A 17,332-nucleotide genomic window follows, 5' to 3' on the forward strand; every position below is an offset into this window, starting at 1 on the left:
GCGGCACCACGTGGCCACCTGCTGCTCCATCACGTGACCACGCGACCGCCCTGTCGCCGGGGGTGGGGCCCGCGGTGCCGGGCGGGGGTCGCGTCCTCGGCCCCGTGGGCGGTGCTGGGGGCGGGGCAGGAGCCTGGCGGGCCAGGCGGTGCCTTGCTGCGCTCTGTGCGCTCTCTGTGCTGACTGCTGCGCGGCTCTGGGCTGGGAACGCCGCCTGCGGCCTGGCGCTGTGGAGGGTGGGAGTCAGCGAGGCTCAGTGCTGGCGCTAGGCTGCCGCGCCCTCCCCGCAGGTCTGGGGGGAGCCGCTGGGTAGGGGGTGGCGTGTCTCCATCCTGGCCTCGCCGCTGGCTTCTGCTCTTCGGACCTCTGCAGCACTGGCCTCTTGGTGCCGAATTGGTGGTGCCCTTTGCAGGGACGAGTGGTGGCACCTCAGGTCTCCTCCATGATGGGTTTGCATGAAAAGGAAGAGCTGGGCAGGAGTGAAAGCCCAGCCCAGCCAGCACGCAGGGGCCATGGCAGCTCGGCTCAGTACCCAGTGGAGGTGAGGGAAGTGGGAACGTAGCACAGGAGGAAATCGGAATGAGGATCCACAGTGGGTTTTGTTGGCTCCAGTGGGGAGCGGTGGGTGAGGGAGCAGCAGAGGAGAGAATGCCTGGAGGCTGTCCCTCACTCTTGGCAGCAGGATGTAAGTGTGTGACAAGAGCAGAGCATGTCCCTATGGTGGTGATACACTGGTGGCCCCGTGGGTGGACATACTGGGGGCAGAGGGAGCTTGTGCTGCTCTGAGAGCAAGTCAGGACCAGCATGAAATCACTTAACTGGTGATTTCTCTAGCTTTTTGATTCCAGAGGGAGGCCTCAGCAGATACCCCAAAGGGCATGCAGCCCTGAAGGAAAAGGGGAATGGAGAAAGTCGCATTGCAAACTGGGCAGAGCTGAACTTGCTGGTATGGCTATAAGTAAACTTGGCAGTACCTATGATCTAGCTTGATCTTGTTATGCCGAGTGCTGTATAAACATGCAAAAAAAGGCCCCAAGAGGGCCAAAGGGTCAGTACATTGTCAGCTTATTCAAAATGTTGCAGACGCTTTACAGGATGTCTGTGAGTATCATAGAAGTTTATGTTTTATAATGGAAGAGTTTTAGCTTACTGAAGACCAAATGAGCTGTTCTAGAAAGAAGATTTAAAGGACATGGTCATGAGTGGGAAGCTGCAGAAGCAGCATTTTCACATCTGCTGTTACCATCCACAGCCACACAGTGGCAACTGCAGCACAGGAGATGGGTCCAGTTCAGGCAAGAAGATAACAAGACCTGGCAGAAGTCAGACTTGGACTGTCTTTGACGTGATGAAATGACAAATGAGCCCCAGAATTGCCCAAGGCAGAGCAAACACTTGGAGGCAGTGGTGGACGTGTGGAGGCACAAGTCTTTTCTAGAAGATACCTTCCAAGGAGCACAAAGGGAAAAATATCTTGCACTGCATCAAATGATCTACAGAGTGATGTCAGGCTGTGCTTTGGAGGACATGAGATTTCCATGAATTTGGGTCTGGAAAAGCCAGGTGCTTAGACCCATCTCAAGTCTCTCTTTGTTGCTCTCTGTTGCCCGGTTCTGCCGGCCTAGCTGGGGGTCCCAGGGGCAAAGTGGCTCTCCCAAGATCACAATATTCACTGAAATGCACCTGGGCACCCATCCCTCCTCAGCAGATGGATTTTCTGTGTGCTGGACCTTTTCTGTAGGCTTTTCTGCACCTGCCAGATGCTCCTCTTCAGGCTGATGCTTTGAGACCAAATCCTGGCTGTGGCTGTCACACTCATGGTTCTGCCAGTGATCTTTCAACATCCACCTGCGCAGACCTCCAGCATTTGGGGCAGGCAGCCATCACCCCACAAGTTCCAATGGGGCAGTATGGCTGCTGGCTGGCTTGGAAATGCCCAGAAGCACTTGGCGTCCTGGGCTGGGCTTCAGATAAGAGGCTTAACTAGCTGCTCAGCTTCTCCAGGGACACCTGTTGACCTTCATTGAATGACTTCAGTGACAGCACACACACAGAAAAGAACATCCTTGGCAACCTCCTAGGGGCCTTGATAATCCTAAGGTGATCAAAGCAGGAGCGGAGGAAGGGTTGTAAGGCTCTGTTGCCACAGAGCTGCTGCCTGATCACGCTGCTGCGGACATTCTGGAGCCCCTGCTCCTGCTGGCTGTGCCTGGGGGCTATGAGCAAGCTCGCCTGGGAGAAGCTGGGGGCACCAAGGAGCTGGGGGCACCTGGGAGAGATGGTGGCATCATTTAGGATCTTGCCAGAGGAAAAGTGCACCTAGACAAGAGAAGGAAAGTCTTGCAAGAGGAAACATAAATGGCACTTACACCTGGGTTTTCTTGTGGTTTTCTGCAGAGTAAGGCAGGTGCTTCTCAGCCATCAACACTGTCAAGTTTACTGCTGGCACTGTGTCCTCTCGAAAGTGGTATTCTGGTGGGTTGCCTCTCTGGTGTTCATTCGCCTTAGCAATGAGGCCCCCGGGGCCACTGAGCCATCCAGCTCGTGATGTCCAGGACGCTTGTGTGCTGTTCAGCTGGACTGGGGCTGAGCATGTGTGCAGCACCTCTCTGCTCTGACACCTGCTGATGATTGCTCGATAGCTCGCAGCTTCTATGGTAGCTGTAAGAGCAGAAAGCTACTGCTAGGGCTGCTCTGCCTGCTGCTTGTTCCAGGGACAACAGGTGATCAATGGATGCTCTGTGCGTGCAGGTGAGGCGGAATGATGTAGCAGGGCGCTCTGTAGAGCGTAACTGGTCACAAGCTTGGCCAGGTGCATCACATGGGTACGCAGCCTGTGAAGGGGTGTTGGTGTGCTGAGAAAAGCAAAAGGGGAAAAAGGAGCTGGGGTTCTCCTCTTGCCTTAGCACAGAATATGTTGCTCTTGATGGACATTGCAGGAGCTGGCAGGAGGGAGGGCAGGGAAAGCAGGATAGCTGGCTGGGCAGCAAGCTGGGCCAGCCGTACCTGAAGTGGAGACTGCATTGCAGCAAGGAGAGACGTGCCTGGGACTGACCACCACAGTAACTGGAGATGCCTCCGCATCCTAACGTGAGCCTTTGGTCATGGGAGCTTCACCCTGCAAACAGACTTGCCTGTCCGATCTGTTGGATCTGCTGAGTTTGCCAACATGTCTGCCCTGTGAATGAGTTTATTTTAGTCCGTCTTAATCCTGTTCTCTGTTTCCCCTAAAGGAAATGGAGCCCTGAAGCTGTGGGGACCCAGAGCACAGCCTGACCGACAGCCCTGGGGTGCCAGTCTGCTGACAAGCTCCTGATGCCACGTGTGCCAATCTGCTTGTTCCCACTGCATTTGTGGTGTTGGTGGTAAAGGAAAATGTGCCTGAAATGGTCTTGCATTTGAGGGAGGGGTCTGTAGCCCAAAGCTGACTTGTGAGTACACCCAGGCTGGGCAGCTCTGTGGGTCACTGCTGCCCTGCATCTTGGCGCAGTAGCTGCCTAGCCAGCTGCTCTCAGATCCTGTGCCACAGTGGAAGGACACTTCTGAGGATGGTTTCTCATTGTACAGCTGCATCTTAGCAACCGTGTTGACGAGATAGCAGTAAATGAGCAGTGAATATTCTTAAAGTCCGGTATCTAGAAGCCATTAAGAGCCATAACAGCTAGTTACGTCTAAATGCTGTCTTTCTGTACTAGAAAGCAGCTTTGAAACTGCATCTTGTGTTGTGATCTGCAGAACCTACCTTTCACGTGGTCAACCTGACCTCCGGACATCCCAGGGAGAGGGGATTTCTGTTGCTTCCCTTGTTGGTGGTTGTCATGTCGATGTAGAAGAGGCTTCAAGACCTCGTGTCTAGGGCCTTGGGGAGATGTGGGTAAAACTTAGTGTGGGTCTGTAGCAGTGAGATGGTGCTCTCCACATGTCAGTCCCCTGTGCCAGTTCTGATGGAGGGGGTCTATGGTGTGTCAGGGGAAGAGGGTCTGCAATGCCCCTAAAATTAAGTTTCCTGCTGTATCCAACTAGCCATCTTTGCTCCACCTGATTTCATTCTTACTGGTGGAAACTCCCCAGGCTGCCTGATCCCTCTGCAGAGAGGATTTAAGGACACTCACCAGGAGAGCCTGCATGGCTGCTCCACGCGTCTCTGCTGCAGCCTGTGTTGCTGCCTGGGATAAACACAGCTCCTGGCTCCATGTGCCTCCAGCTGCTGGTGCTTGGGGTGGCCCCAGGGAGCTGGGAGGGTGGGGAACTGATTGCTCCTGCTCTGTGGTGGGGGCAGGAGTGCTGTGGAGGGGTCAGAGGGCTGGGCACGTGTTTCGGTCGCACATTGCTGTCCTGGGAGCTCCATCCGGTTCTGGAGTGCATCAGTCACTGAAGCAGCACAGATGTTTCTGGCTGTGTCTCCCCAGCCTCCCTTGTCACCGGCTGCATTCCTCCAGTCCCAGCTGTCTCCTGCATGACCCAGATTTTTGTTTGTCTTGTCCTCATCAAATAACCTAAATGGGTGCTGGGTGCTCTTGTCATGGGGTTGCTGGAACCCGCAGGGCACCCTCACCCCGTGCTGCAGCACCATTTGCGTCAACAGAGGAACGTGGCGGTGTTCGTCGCACAAACGAGGGGGTGGCCCTGCTCCTGCCCCGTGGGACAGACGGGGAGCCGGAGCACGTGCTGGTGGTGGGTGCTGTACAGCTGCCCCCTCCGAGCACCCTTATCCCGGGGGACAAAGGGACAGAGAGAGCTGGGAGAGGCGGCAGAGCTGGAGGAGAGGTGAGGAGGCTCGGCCCAGTGGCGGGAACAGAAAAGTGCTGTTACCTTGTGCTGGGGTCGTACGAGCCCTTCTGGCCTCGTGCAAGGGCAGGGAAGGCCCGGTGCCGGGGCCTGGCGCCGTTTGTTCGCCCGGAGTCTCGCAGAGGTGTCCTTGCCAGGCAGGGCACGTGTGCCCGCGGGTGCCTGGCGCTGCGGCCGCCTCTGCTGGGGCAGCCAGGGGCCGGGCAGGGGCGCGGGCCGCTGCCTGGGGACGATCCCTGAGGTGGGGCGGGGCGCCGTTGCGGGAGGAGGGTGTTGGGCGCGGGCAGCACAGTGCGGCAAGGGCTGCCGGGCGGGAGCGGCGCCGTGTGCGGGTCGGGGGACGGCTGCCCCGGGGGGCTGCGGCGCCCGGGGGATGGAGCCTCGCTGCTGGGGCGGGCGGGGCTGGGCCGACCCCAGCCGGGGCGTGCTAAGCAGAGGCCAGCCTAGCCGCGGGCAGCGCGTCTTGCAGGACCCGGGCCCGGCGGGGCTGACCCGGAGCAGGTGAGAGTGGGCGCTCGGGCCAGGTGGGGGGCCCCGAGCCGGGGCTCGGGCTGCCGCTCCCCGTGTCCCTTCCTGTGTCCCCCGTGTGTCTGCGCTGTTTCCCTCTGTGGTCTTCCCCCGTGTCCCACCATATCCCCCTGCGTGTCCCCGCCGTCTCCCGTCTCTCCCCATATCCCTGCCATGTTCCCCCCCGTGTCGTCCCCCCCTCCCGCTCCCCGAGCACCCCCGTCTCTCCCCTTCCCAGGGAGCGGAGCCCCCGGCCGCCGCCCCAGGCCCGGGCAGCAGCCCCCGCGTCCCCGCTGTGGCCGGGCGGGGCCGGGTGCCGCCGGCGCTGGGACCCCACCGCCCCTGCCGCCTGGAGCGGCACCCGCTGGCCGCCCTGCTCCCTCCCCTGGGGGCTGGGGATCTCGGTCGCCTGCTCAGCGCCGTGCCCAGGGGAGCGGCCGAGCGGGCGGGGACGGGGCAGGGCCGCCCAGGGAGCGGCGGGCGGCCCGGCCATTCTGCGGACCAGGGCTGGTCCCGAGCGGATGCGGGGCTGCTCCGTGGAGACCCGTGCTGTCCCGAGTCTAAATTCAGAGAAGGACTCGGGGCTTTTTGGAAAACAGCAAGAAAAATGTAGATCTCAAGGGGAGAAAAACCCCAGAGTTTGTGCCTTGTGCAGAGTTCCTAGGCAGCTGCTCTGTGCCAGCCTTCCCCGTGTCCAAGCAAGTAGTTTGCCTTTGGTGCAGCTCTGATGGATGCTGCTTGCACATACTGTGCGTGTGCTGGCTCAGGTCGGTTTGCTAAAGGAGAGATGTGTTTTCAGCCCAGATTCTGCTTTGCAGAAAAGATCCCTCTTCCCCTGCCGGTTCTTGGTGTGCCTGGGTTGGAGAGATGGATCTGCCCTTGGAGCCGGGCCCTGCTTCAGCAAGAGATGGCTCAGGTGGGATTCTCCTGCCTCTGTTCTGGGTCGCTCCAGGGTCTCTTTCTTCCATTTCCCTGCCAAGTTTGGCAGTTCCAGTGCAGAAACAGTACTCAGGAGAGAGCATGCTAGAGCTGCAGAATCCTGCCTTCAGCTTCAATCCCAAATGTAGCTTGTTTTTCTTTTTTCTTTTTTTTTTTTTAAAAAAAAACAAACACTCAGACAATAGGAAAAATCGAGTTGGAGGCTATGTAAAACCTGCATGCAAAGTGTAAGTAAAGCTGTGGGGTAAACAAATGGTCAAAGGCAGCACTGAGTGGTGAAAGGATTGCTGTTATCATGGAAGGTCAGTCCTAGCCCTGCACGGACCTGCAAAGGGCCAAACAGTTGCCAGCTGGAGCTGAGGTGTTCAAGGCAGAGCTACCTGCATGTGGATGGCTGTAGATCACAAGGCAAGAGTTACAGAGCTCCTGTTCTCAAACAGAAAAAGAGTGTAAAAACCCAGCTGGATCTGAGCTGTGAGGCTGAGGGATGCTTCAGGCTGCAAAGCTGGGATTTCAGTTCCTCACAGAATGGGCCAGTCAGCGTGGGGGAGACCAGGCAGCACTGAGAGCCGCACAAGGCCCTCACTGGAGGCCTGCAGTCCCTCCACAAGCAGGAGTCAGGCCCGAGTTACTCCGGGTACCCAGCATGTGTGTGCTTGTCGTTTTCCTGTTGAATCGTACTCTGCTGGGAACGGACACTCTTGCAGGAAGGTCGCTGCTCACACCTGGTGGGGAGGCTGTGTGGGGTGAGGTGCAGCTGTGTTTCCAGCATCTCTGTTGTGCTGGTCTGCCAGGCAAGGTCCTGCTCGCATGGTAAACCCCTAAGCATCCCGACTGCTGCTGCTTCCTCTTGACAGGCTGTTGTTATTTTCTCTTTAAGTTATTAGCCCTGCGATCATCAGGTTTGGTGCTTTCTAGTGACATTTCAGAGGAGCCAAAGCAGTGTGTAAGCTCATGGGCTGAAACTGGAGGTCCTCTCGTAACTGAAGTGCCTTTCCATACCAGTTGACAAAGCTTTCGGGAGTGCGTTTGGTATCTTCAGGCTGCACCTGGAGAGTGGCACAGGAGGCATCTGGAAAGCGTGGGCCATAAGCCCTCTTATGGCAGAAGTTGTGATTTTTCTGCCACCTCCCTGCTACCTTCCATATGGGGAGAGCTGCTGCTTGTCTTCCTTGTGAGCACAGAAGCTGATTTTCTGCTGCTGGGGTCTGGAAGCCTGGTGATTTCCTGCAGCCAGAGTTTAAAACTTCAGGGCCTTTAAAGAAAACACTTCAGGGTCGTTCCCACTGTTCAAATTAAGTCTTGCATAATCTGTTCCCCTAAGGGCAGATTTTGCAATGAAGACTTTATGTAAAGCAGCAGCAGCCTGGCTTTATGTGAGGTGAGGGCATGGGGTTTTGACTTGGAGCACAGTTTCTGAGGCAACTTTCAACTTTGAGCGTTGATGACAAATGCTTTGGGTCCTGCCCCATCTGATCTTCAGCATGAGTGCTTAAGGCTGAAGTCATACATCTCTTGCCACTGAACACGAAGTGTTTTCTTGCTGCTGTTTAGCAAGTGGTTGGCCGGTGCTGTGCTGCTCCTGTGTCGTCAGTGAGCTGTAATTAGATAATGTGTGTGTGCTGTGGGTCAGCTCAATACTGCTGCAAGCTTGCTGAAGTCACGCTGAGTGGCTGCACTCAGAGAGTGGTGGTCAACGGCTCAGTGTCCAGGTGGAGACCAGTGACTAGTGGTGTTCCTCAGGGGTCAGTATTGGGCCTGGCCCTGTTCAACATCTTTGTCGGTGATGTGGACAGTGGAATAGAGTGCACCCTTATCAAGTTTGTCAATGACACCAAGCTATATGGTGCCGTCGACACGCTGGAGGGAAGGGATGCCATGCAGAGGGACCTGGACAGGCTGGAGAGGTGGGGCTGTGCCAACCTCATGAAGTTCAACCAGGCCAAGTGCAAGGTCCTGCACAAGGGTCGGGGCAATCCCAGGCACAAACACAGACTGAGTGGAGAATGGATGAAGAGCAGCCCTGAGGAGAAGGACTTGGGAGTGGTGGTGGATGAGAAGCTCAACATGAGCTGGCAATGTGCGCTTGCAGCCCAGAAAGCCAACGGCATCCTGGGCTGCATCAAGAGAAGCGTGGCCAGCAGGTCGAGGGAGGGGATTCTGCCCCTCTGCTCCACTCTGGTGAGACCCCACCTGCAGCGCAGCGTCCAGGTCTGGAGCCCCCAACATCAGAAGGATGTGGAGCTGTTGGAGCGAGTCCAGAGGAGGCCACGCAGATGATGAGAGGGCTGGAGCAGCTCTGCTGTGAGGCCAGGCTGAGAGAGCTGGGGCTGTTCAGCCTGGAGAAGAGGAGGCTCTGGGGAAACCTTAGAGCGGCCTTCCACTGCCTAAAGGGGGCTGCAGGAAAGATGGGGAGAGACTGTTCAGCAGAGCCTCTTGTGATAGGACGAGGGGTGATGATTTTAAAATAGAGGGAGGTAGATTCAGATTAGACATTAGGAAAACATTTTTTACGCTGAGGGTGGCGGAGCACTGGCCCAGGTTGCGCAGAGAGGTGGTGGATGCTCCATCCCTGGAAACATTCCAGGCCAGGTTGGCCGGGGCTCTGAGCAACCTGATCTGGTTGGAGATGTCCCTGCTCCTTGCAGGGGAGTCGGACCAGATGGCTTTTAACAATCCTTTCCAACCGAAATTATTCTGTGATTCTATGATTCTAAGCCGCTGGAGTTACAATGGAGTGGGAATGAGCCTGGATGTCCTGGGAGAGGTAAGCTGCACGAACTGTGTCTTCACCAGCCTCCTGCTCCTCGGCTGCTCTGTTGCAGCAGAGGTTCCTCTCTGCTGCACTCCCTCTTCGGTGTGGAAGTGGTCAGTGAGCAAATCACGGTCTTCAAACTCACTGTGGGCATAAGCTTGCCAGCTGGGGAGTATGCTCGCTGCGCTGCTGCTCTGCCGGAGCCGGGCTCGGGGCTCTGCAGCCACCTTAGGGGAGCCTGCTGCGGCAGTCAGCACTGACAGGTGCGGCCTGGGATGGTGTTTGGTCTCAGCAGATCGAGTTCTTGCTCCCTGTGCAGCAGGCTGTCCTACTGAGCTGTGCAGCTTCTGGCCAAAGTATGTTCTATGGCTGAAGATGTCTGTAGTTTCAAAAGCTTTATTGGGTAGGTTCATAGAAGAAAAAAGTGCAGTGAGAGCTATTCGGTACAAATCACTATCCCTTCTGTGCTGAGCTGCAAGTGAGAGCCCAAAAGGCAAGTGAGCAGAGCTGAGTCTATGAGCCCGGGGTGAAGGGGGGCCTTTCTCACCCCTCAGGTCAGACTTGACACCCCGCCTTGAACTAGTTCGTCACCTGGCCTTGGGCAAGTCCCTTGCTTTTCTTACCTTTTAGCTTTCGTTTTTCCATCTGTTAGTGATAGCCAAGTCTTCTCACTTTGCAATAGAGACTCATACAGGATAGCATCTGTACGGAGCTGGGATTGCGTTAGGGGCTCAGTCTGCTGTGCTGCATTGGCAGGAAAATGCTCATCTCAGGTGCAAATCTCTATTTCTCTCCTTTGGGAGCTACTGAGAGATATCTTGTTCCCTGGAGAGAGACTTTACTGCATTCAGTGTACCTGGCATTAGCTGGCTGTGATGTTGTGTGTGGGGCTCTTGGAAGCAGCTTGCTTACCTTGAGAAACTTCTTTTAACGTGTGTTGTCATGCAAATACTGCTTGTTTGTATAGCATTACAGGGAGAAGTGGATTTAATGGGGGTAAGTGATTGATTGATTTCTCTAGCAGGGGTAACCTGACTTTCTGAGGTGTGCAGGAGAGCTGGGCAGCTTGTCAGCCAGCTGAAGTTCAGCTTCCCACAAGTCGTGGTTTTTAGTAAGTCAGTGGTGGATTCAGTACAGCAGGCGGTGGCAAGAGGAAGGCTCAGAGTGAAGAGGAAGGAGAGCAGGGTGTTAGGGAGAGCAGTCTTGGATGCTTGAGGCAAACTAAGCTTGGGGTACTGTCGCCAGGGCAGACAGACAGAGCCTGCCCTGACGTAGCGGGATTTGGGCTCTCCCTCGTTCACTGCTTGGGAAGGACTTATGTCTTGCAGGACGTGTCCTGCAAGACATATCGGAGCAGAGACTGTCTACATCTGCATCTGCACAGCCAGGCTACAAGGGGCCGGGACAAGGGCCAAGCGCAGGGCAGGGATGCGGAGTCCGAAAGTGCTATGGAGATGCTGAACTTCTGAGAAAGCACTCGCCTACTGTGCTGAGATGAGTCCAGTTACCTCCATCTCAAAGCAAGAGGTTTTAAATTATTTCTTACCTACTTATGTCATGCAGCTTCCAGCATGTAGATTACTGTGGTTTTAGTCCCTGTGTACCGATGGAATGGAGAGGCCCAGTGCCTGTGGGGTGTTCCCTCGCTGGCCTCCTGCCATCAGCAGCTGTTTTTTGAAGTATGGTTTTTCGTTTTTTTTTTTTTTTTTTTGTGAGCATGAATTACTCTCTTGCAGGGGGGAAAAAAAAAGTGAATTAATATATCTGCGTTTGCAAGTCACCACAGCTGAGACCTCAGTCATGTTTCTTTTAATGTAGAGTCTTGAAGCCAGTATGTTTTCCTTGTGTGCCTGTTGATGCGGCCAGGGTAGCAGAGGTGCGCAGTTGGTCATCACGCCAGCGTTGGCCATCACGCCAGGTCCTGGGAAGATTGAGGCGGCAGAGGCTGAGAAATGGGCTGGCTGAAATGAGCCCCCTTCAATGCTGGTGAATCCAAGAGGATTTGTCACCTCCTGACTTTGTATATTGTGAGAGGGGGTGGTTTGTTCTGTGCATGAGCTGTGTAATGCAATGAAAGCAGGTCTGAAAACGTGTTTTTCCAGTGCTGAGAAAGACTGAAAGCACAGCAGCCTTTGCTAAACTTGTTGAAATAATATTGCACTAGGTTTTTGCAGGAAGAGGGCTAAGAAGCAGAAAAGGGGTTTTCTGCCCCTTATCTGTGAAAGACTGAGAAAATTTGCTCCAAGCTCTTTGTCTTTCATTAATTTGTTTTAAGCTGCCTGGAAAGATCAATTGTTTAGCTGCTGAAGACCATAGCTCCAGCACTGGGGATGAGCCAGCTGTATTCGATGGGGCTGCCATGATTAGTTTTCCACTGCTGGGAATAATAATGTCTGAGATACTATAACTGGATTTCAGCTTTATCTGCTGAATGTTTACTACAGTCTTGCTTTGACTGGAGAGTGGAAAATGCAAAAGGGGAAATGTGCGCTCGGGGCTTCTTAAGCTCACAAGGAGCAGCATTTCTCCTGGGATAACTGCTCCGAACCAGCAAGGTCCCACACCAGGTTTAGCAACCTGTCTGTGTCCTTTGCTGGATTCAGGTCTGCTGCCGAGATGCCTCTTGCTTGGGGACCTACCACCATCACCACCACCACCTCATCCTGTTGGGCTGTCCTGCCTAGAATGCGGGTGGTTCAGTCCAAGGCGGCACATCTGCAGAGGGGCTGGAGGGAATGTGGCACTGTGAGGGCTGGAGCAATTCTCCTCCTTGTGCAGACTGGGAAATGAGGCACAGGGAGGTTATGGGGAATGCAGTATTAGGTGGTGGATTATCTGGATAGTGCCTCAGAGGCTCCTGTAAAGGAGGGAGAGAAACACAGCCAGATGACGATTTGGTGCATCTAAGGTCCTAGTTCTGACTAGTCACTTCTGCACTCCAGAGGGAGCTGAGCTGAAAGGGCTGGGGAATAGGGATGTTTTGGCATGCCTCAGCCCAGGGGAGGCTTTGCCCATCCTCTTGTGGTGGATCAAGAGTTAATTAAAATTAGACTGGAGCCATTCCTTCAGGGAAGCACATACATCTTGTGCTGGAGGCAAGATGAGGAAGTATGAGACAAATTCACTGCTGAATTATGCAGGCTTGAAAATTCAGCCAGCTCAGGGGCTGCCTGCTTGCGTGTCCACCTCTGCGGCTGCTCCGCTGCCTCCGATGGACCTGGAGGTTGGGGACAACTTTTCTTCATCCTCTCAGCAACTCTTTGGGTTACCTTTTTCCTTGAACTGTGACCCACAAATAGGGAGAGGGAGAAAGTGGTCTTTTTAGGAAGGGAATAGAATTAATTATTTCTGTGTAACAGAAGGATGATGTTTTACTTTTGCCTTGGATCTCACAGAGCTCAGAAAATGAAGCAGAGGCCAAGCATCACTGAGTGGGGAAGGGCATCGGGACAAGAGTGGGAAGCTGTGATGGTGAGCCAGGGAGGGATATACAGTGAGGCTGTTTAATGTGCCTCTGTTGTGACCAGATCCAACGGGTTGTTCATTGGTGTGAGCATGAGTTAAAAAAGCATTGCCACCACTCTCTGGCTTTCTCTGCATGCTGATGCTTTTCGGTAATGGCTGGTGCGTCTGCTGAGCCTGCGGGCAGCAACTGCAGGCTAAAGGATCATCCTCTGTCAGAGGGGAGGTGGCCCTTAAATTAAAGACTGGGTTTACTTTGTCTTAGTTCTTAAGTTGTTTCCCTCAGGTGTCTCTCAGCCCATATGGCTGCTGTCAGCAGAAAGGCAAACTAAGGCCCGGAGCCTCAAGGGTGTTTGGGGCCCAGGATCACCTCTCGCTATGTTTAGTTCTCTGAAAGTGTGGTGCATGGTCCAAGCGGGTCTCCCTGGTGGTTTTAATAGTCACTGGAGAAAGGCCAGCACTTCCCAGTGAAGACTGGTTCTACCTCCTGGGGTATCCTTCTGTGGCGTCCTCAGCACTGCTGGCAGGGCACGGATGCATCCCACCTTGTTGATGTCCTTTTGGTTGCTGGGGTGGGTGGGCACCGTCCTTACGACTGAGCGTCAGAGCACAGCCCACAGCTTGCTTCCTCCACCCTGCAGACTTGGGTGCACCCGTGGCTGGGCTCCCACCCTCAAGTATCCCATGAGCCCCGCAGGGCAGAGCAGCATCCCCTCCCTGCAGTTAGTGTAATAATCAGACCTCTAACACCCAACACACATAGCCGTCACCCTTCTGTTGGTACCTTCAAGTGTCCTGGAAGCCCCAGTGCATAGGATTCCAACTGGACCGTGGCTTATTTCAGGTCCCCTGTTTCAGGACAGCTGCCACAGTTGTTTGCTGTGTTTCAACTGAACCCTCTGCTCTGCCTGTGCACCTGCCAAAGAATGGCACAGGGCAGTTCAAAGAGCTTATTCGGTTCCCATTTGCACTTCATTTAAATGTTGAGCTGTGCCTTGCGCTGGTTCTTGGTGCCACGGCATGAGAGGTGGGCCCATGGTGATAGCAGGGCTCTTTGGGCAGCTCTGGACTTAAAATGAGAAACTTTGCTTGCCTGAGAGTGGTGAATGGGGCATGCAGGTGATGGATGAGTGCTTTTTGTGCCTGATGAACCAAGGATTGATTTGCTCTCCTGTCAACTGATCAAGCTCCTAAGATGACTGGAAAATGTACCACTGTACCATCCTGCACTGCTGCATCCCAGAGATGGTGGGAAGTGATGATTTGTAAGTGGATGTGGGGCCAAAAGGCCACTTGGAGTCAGAGAGGGGGCACAGCAGATGCTCCTTCCCTGGCTGGCTGCAGCTGGTGCAAAAGCCCCTGGTCCAGCCCCGGAGACACAGGTGCCTGCGCCATGTCCATAGCTCTTCACCTCCCATCTTGGCTGCAGGATGCTGCAGAGTGCGGCTTTCCTGTGGAAACAGGGCAGCAACAAGTCCCGCAGGGCTGTCCCTTCCTTCGTCCCTCCCCCGCTTGATGCAAATACGGCTTTGGGAGAATGTCAGCAAAGAGCTATTTGCCAGGTGCTGGGGAGGGTGCGGTACCCTGCCTCAGGGTGCTTTCATATTGATCAGGAGGAGATGAAGCTCTGGAAAGACCCAGCAGCCAGACTGTGCTGGCTCTGCCCTGATCCAGCCTCCAAGGGGCTCTGCCAGAGGCTACTCTGCCCTTCCTGAGTGTGAAATGGGAAACATGCCCATCCCCACCTTCAGAGCTGTGGGCCTCTTTGCTCCAGACTAATACTGCAGGAGACGAAAGTGCTCGCCCAGCATGACTCCAGGCTGCAAAGGGAAGGACAGGTCCACCCTGTCAGCTCCCAAATCAGCTCCTTACTCACTGGGCTGTGCCACTTCTCCAGGATTTTTCTGTGTCATATATGAATAATGTTGTGGAGCAGCATGGTCACAGTGGTGACTCTGGTGTCTGCCTGCCTACAGATTTCAAAGACCTCGAACTGTTCAATTCAGTTTATAATGGTTAGTGTTTTCCTAGGAACAACCTCAAAAGAGCTGGGTTTTGTGGTCCCTCCAGGCTGTCCCTGTCCCCAACAGCAGCCAGCACCACAGTGTTAGAGGATACTGCAAGGACCAATTGGGCTCTTCTTTCCATCATTCAGTGGAAGTCTGTAGATAAAGCAGTCAACAGGAGGTGGGTCCCCATTAGCTATTTTCTTCACCCAATTCCTCCCCTTGCCTCTGAGGAATAGAGGTATAGCTGGAGCATGGGTCTCAGGTCTACTAGGTCCTCTCCAAAATGGTGCTGGGACAGTTCTGTGACTTTGAGCCGTTTCCTGATGGTTTTCCACGTGTAAAATAAAGTTTCTGCCCACCTGGCTCCCAAAGTTCAAAGCCTAGTTAATGCCCTCTAAGCATCCCCAAAATGAAGCGGTTTCAGGGGATTTGGTGCTGTTTCTATTCAGTGTTTTTCATGGGTGTTTTTAGGTATAAGAGCTGGCAGGAGCCAAGTGATGTCCAGTGGTTTGAAAAGAGAGAGACTAAGTTTAGGAGGAAAACTACTCATCAGGTGTGGTGAGATCTTGTGTGTGGAGCTCAGTGAGGGAGCTTTTGCATTGCTCAGAAACAGCTGGCAAAGACCATGCACCACTCCGGCAGCTTACTGAACGTAAAAGCACTGTGAGTGCCAGGTATTGCTGCTGTGGTGAGCTGCCAGTGCGCCTGCAGCAGAACGCGTGGCCATCTCCAGCCTGGTGTGTTCTTATGGACAGGAGGTGGCAAAGGAGACCAAGCAAGACATGAAGGAAAGGACCCGAGGGCAGGAAACCACGTTCTCCCTGATGAGGAGCAATGCTGGTTGTCGCAGATGGGATTTTCCTTGCTGAGATATCAGAATGTCTTGTGAAACTAGCAAAGTGCTGTTACTGGCCCTTGGTATTTGAGGAAAGATGGGCACAGAGGCTCATTCACTGTGGGGTGACCCACCAGCAGGGCATGGCAGACAGCCTGAGCCTTTATTCCAGCCTAGGACTCTGGCCATCTGCACTGGGAACAATCCTTGACCTAAAAATAATCTCTTGGCTTCTGGGAACAACACAGAGTGGTTAAGATTTGAGATTTATCTTTGCAGTTTTGGTTGGAAACCCCAAAGATAAAAGGCACGGCTTTCACCTGCTGTGGGGCACATTTGGGTTTGCAAGGAGCCCAGCCCGCATGGGCAGTTGGACAGTACTTCCCCCACCTCTCTCCCTGGTCCTTCCGCAGCCTCCAGTCCTTGTCTCTGAGCTGCAACAAGAAACAAGTTATAGTAATTGCTATCAGATGATGCCTCAAACGTTTCAACAGCAAGGTCACAGTATCTTTTCTCATTCTAATGCATTTTTCTTGATGGAGAGGGTGGGCTGGGGATGTTCTAGCCAGCTCAAATGCTTGACAGTTCCCACATGCTGAGCTTCCTTTTAAACACCCACATGCCCTGCCCTGCTTTTTCATTTGTATAGCGTCAATTAAATATCAGGAGAAAATGAGATTTATATATGCTGGTGAAATAAGTGCTATATGACATCAATTAGGGGTCTTGTACCGTGAGTCTTCAGGATTAAAATAAAAATCACAGAAAATGCATGAAGAGTGTAGCAAAGGGAGCAGAGATAGACAGTAAATGCGTGGGATTAGGCTTGTGACTGCTGAGTTACGACTGTTTTTTTTTCTAATTTTTTCTGCACCTTTTCATCTCAAAGGAATCCATGTGCCTCGTTGAGCAGCATCCATTTTGCAAGGCAAGCCAACTCGAAGCCTTCTCTGCTGACTGCCCTGGAGACTGTGTTGTCAGCTGTTCTTGTTTCGTTTCTCTTCCTTCAAAACACCCACTAATTTCCCATCTGGCAGGCAGTGCAGTGGCACTTTCTGTGCATGGGGAGTGTTACCGGGGAGGACTCCACACAGAGACCTTCACAGATGGTTGGGTTAGACTTGCCCAAAACTTAGTGTGGAGCAGCCAAGTTCTTCTTGGGAGGCTTAGGTGACCGACTGCATCTTAGCCGAACTTCATCTTAGCTGCCTAAATGTCTTCATGCGTCCTAGCCTGATGAGTCTTGTATCAGTTTTGTGAAAGCCATTATAAGAGGGGGCCGGCTGTATCTTCATTCCCCTGTAGAATTGTCTTGTGGGGAGGGGGCAAGTTGGTTGCCAGAGGCGCCAGTCACTCTCCACTTATCTTCAAAAATGTTCATTGCTAAAGCTAAAGTTACAGATACTTAATCTCTTCCTTGAAAGCCTTGGGGAAATACTGATTTTTAGGGCCAGAAGATTTTAAGAGTTTGTCTCCCCCTTGTAGGGAGAGCCATATATCTTCACGGGGAAACTTTATGCTTTTTGGTTAGATTACTTTCTGGATAAAGTTTATAAGTTATGTGAGATCAAGACTCTGTCGTGATCAGTTTTTCCAATGCTTAGGTCCTCCCTCAGCGTAACATACGTGAAGTCTTTTAATTATTTCGGATTTTGAAGATCTATGGCACACGGTGGCCAGCTATAACAATGACCTGTACTTACCTGTGCCAAGAACCTCCTGTCCTCTTGGATCATTGGAGTTCCCTTTTGCTGGATCTTATAATGCCCTTCTCCCTATTACTTGGCATTTTCCCCTCAACAGAAGGATGCTTTAGCTGTCAGTTCTCTAGTGACTTTCCCTTGTGTTTAAATCTCCCGGGGAAGCAAATTTCCCAGATTTTAGATCTTTCCTAAGGTTTCTTATTTACCTGGCAAGGGATAGGTTTGAAATCAAAGCAGCTAAGTGAAAGCTGGTATTGCAAACCAGGGTGTGATCCCAGCCCCACGAGCATGATGCCATCCCAGGAGGGCAGGATTTCATCCAGGTCTGTGGCTC

At 53.5% G+C, this 17,332-nt stretch overlaps 1 protein-coding gene across 2 annotated transcripts in view; it reads left to right on the forward strand.

Annotated features, from left to right (window-relative positions):
* The first annotated feature begins 5,246 nt into the window (after positions 1-5,246).
* Positions 5,247-17,332, forward strand: part of LOC104486925 (dual specificity testis-specific protein kinase 2-like) — a 29,768-nt gene continuing 17,682 nt past the window's right edge. For both annotated transcript variants that reach the window (XM_086756330.1, XM_086756329.1), the window contains exon 1: positions 5,247-5,289. The gene's annotated coding sequence lies outside the window, so the exon portion shown is untranslated. The remainder of the gene's footprint in view (positions 5,290-17,332) is intronic.

The sequence above is a fragment of the Chlamydotis macqueenii genome, chromosome 11, assembly GCF_036417535.1.
Source record: "Chlamydotis macqueenii isolate bChlMac1 chromosome 11, bChlMac1.mat, whole genome shotgun sequence".
Taxonomy (NCBI): Eukaryota; Metazoa; Chordata; class Aves; order Otidiformes; family Otididae; genus Chlamydotis; species Chlamydotis macqueenii.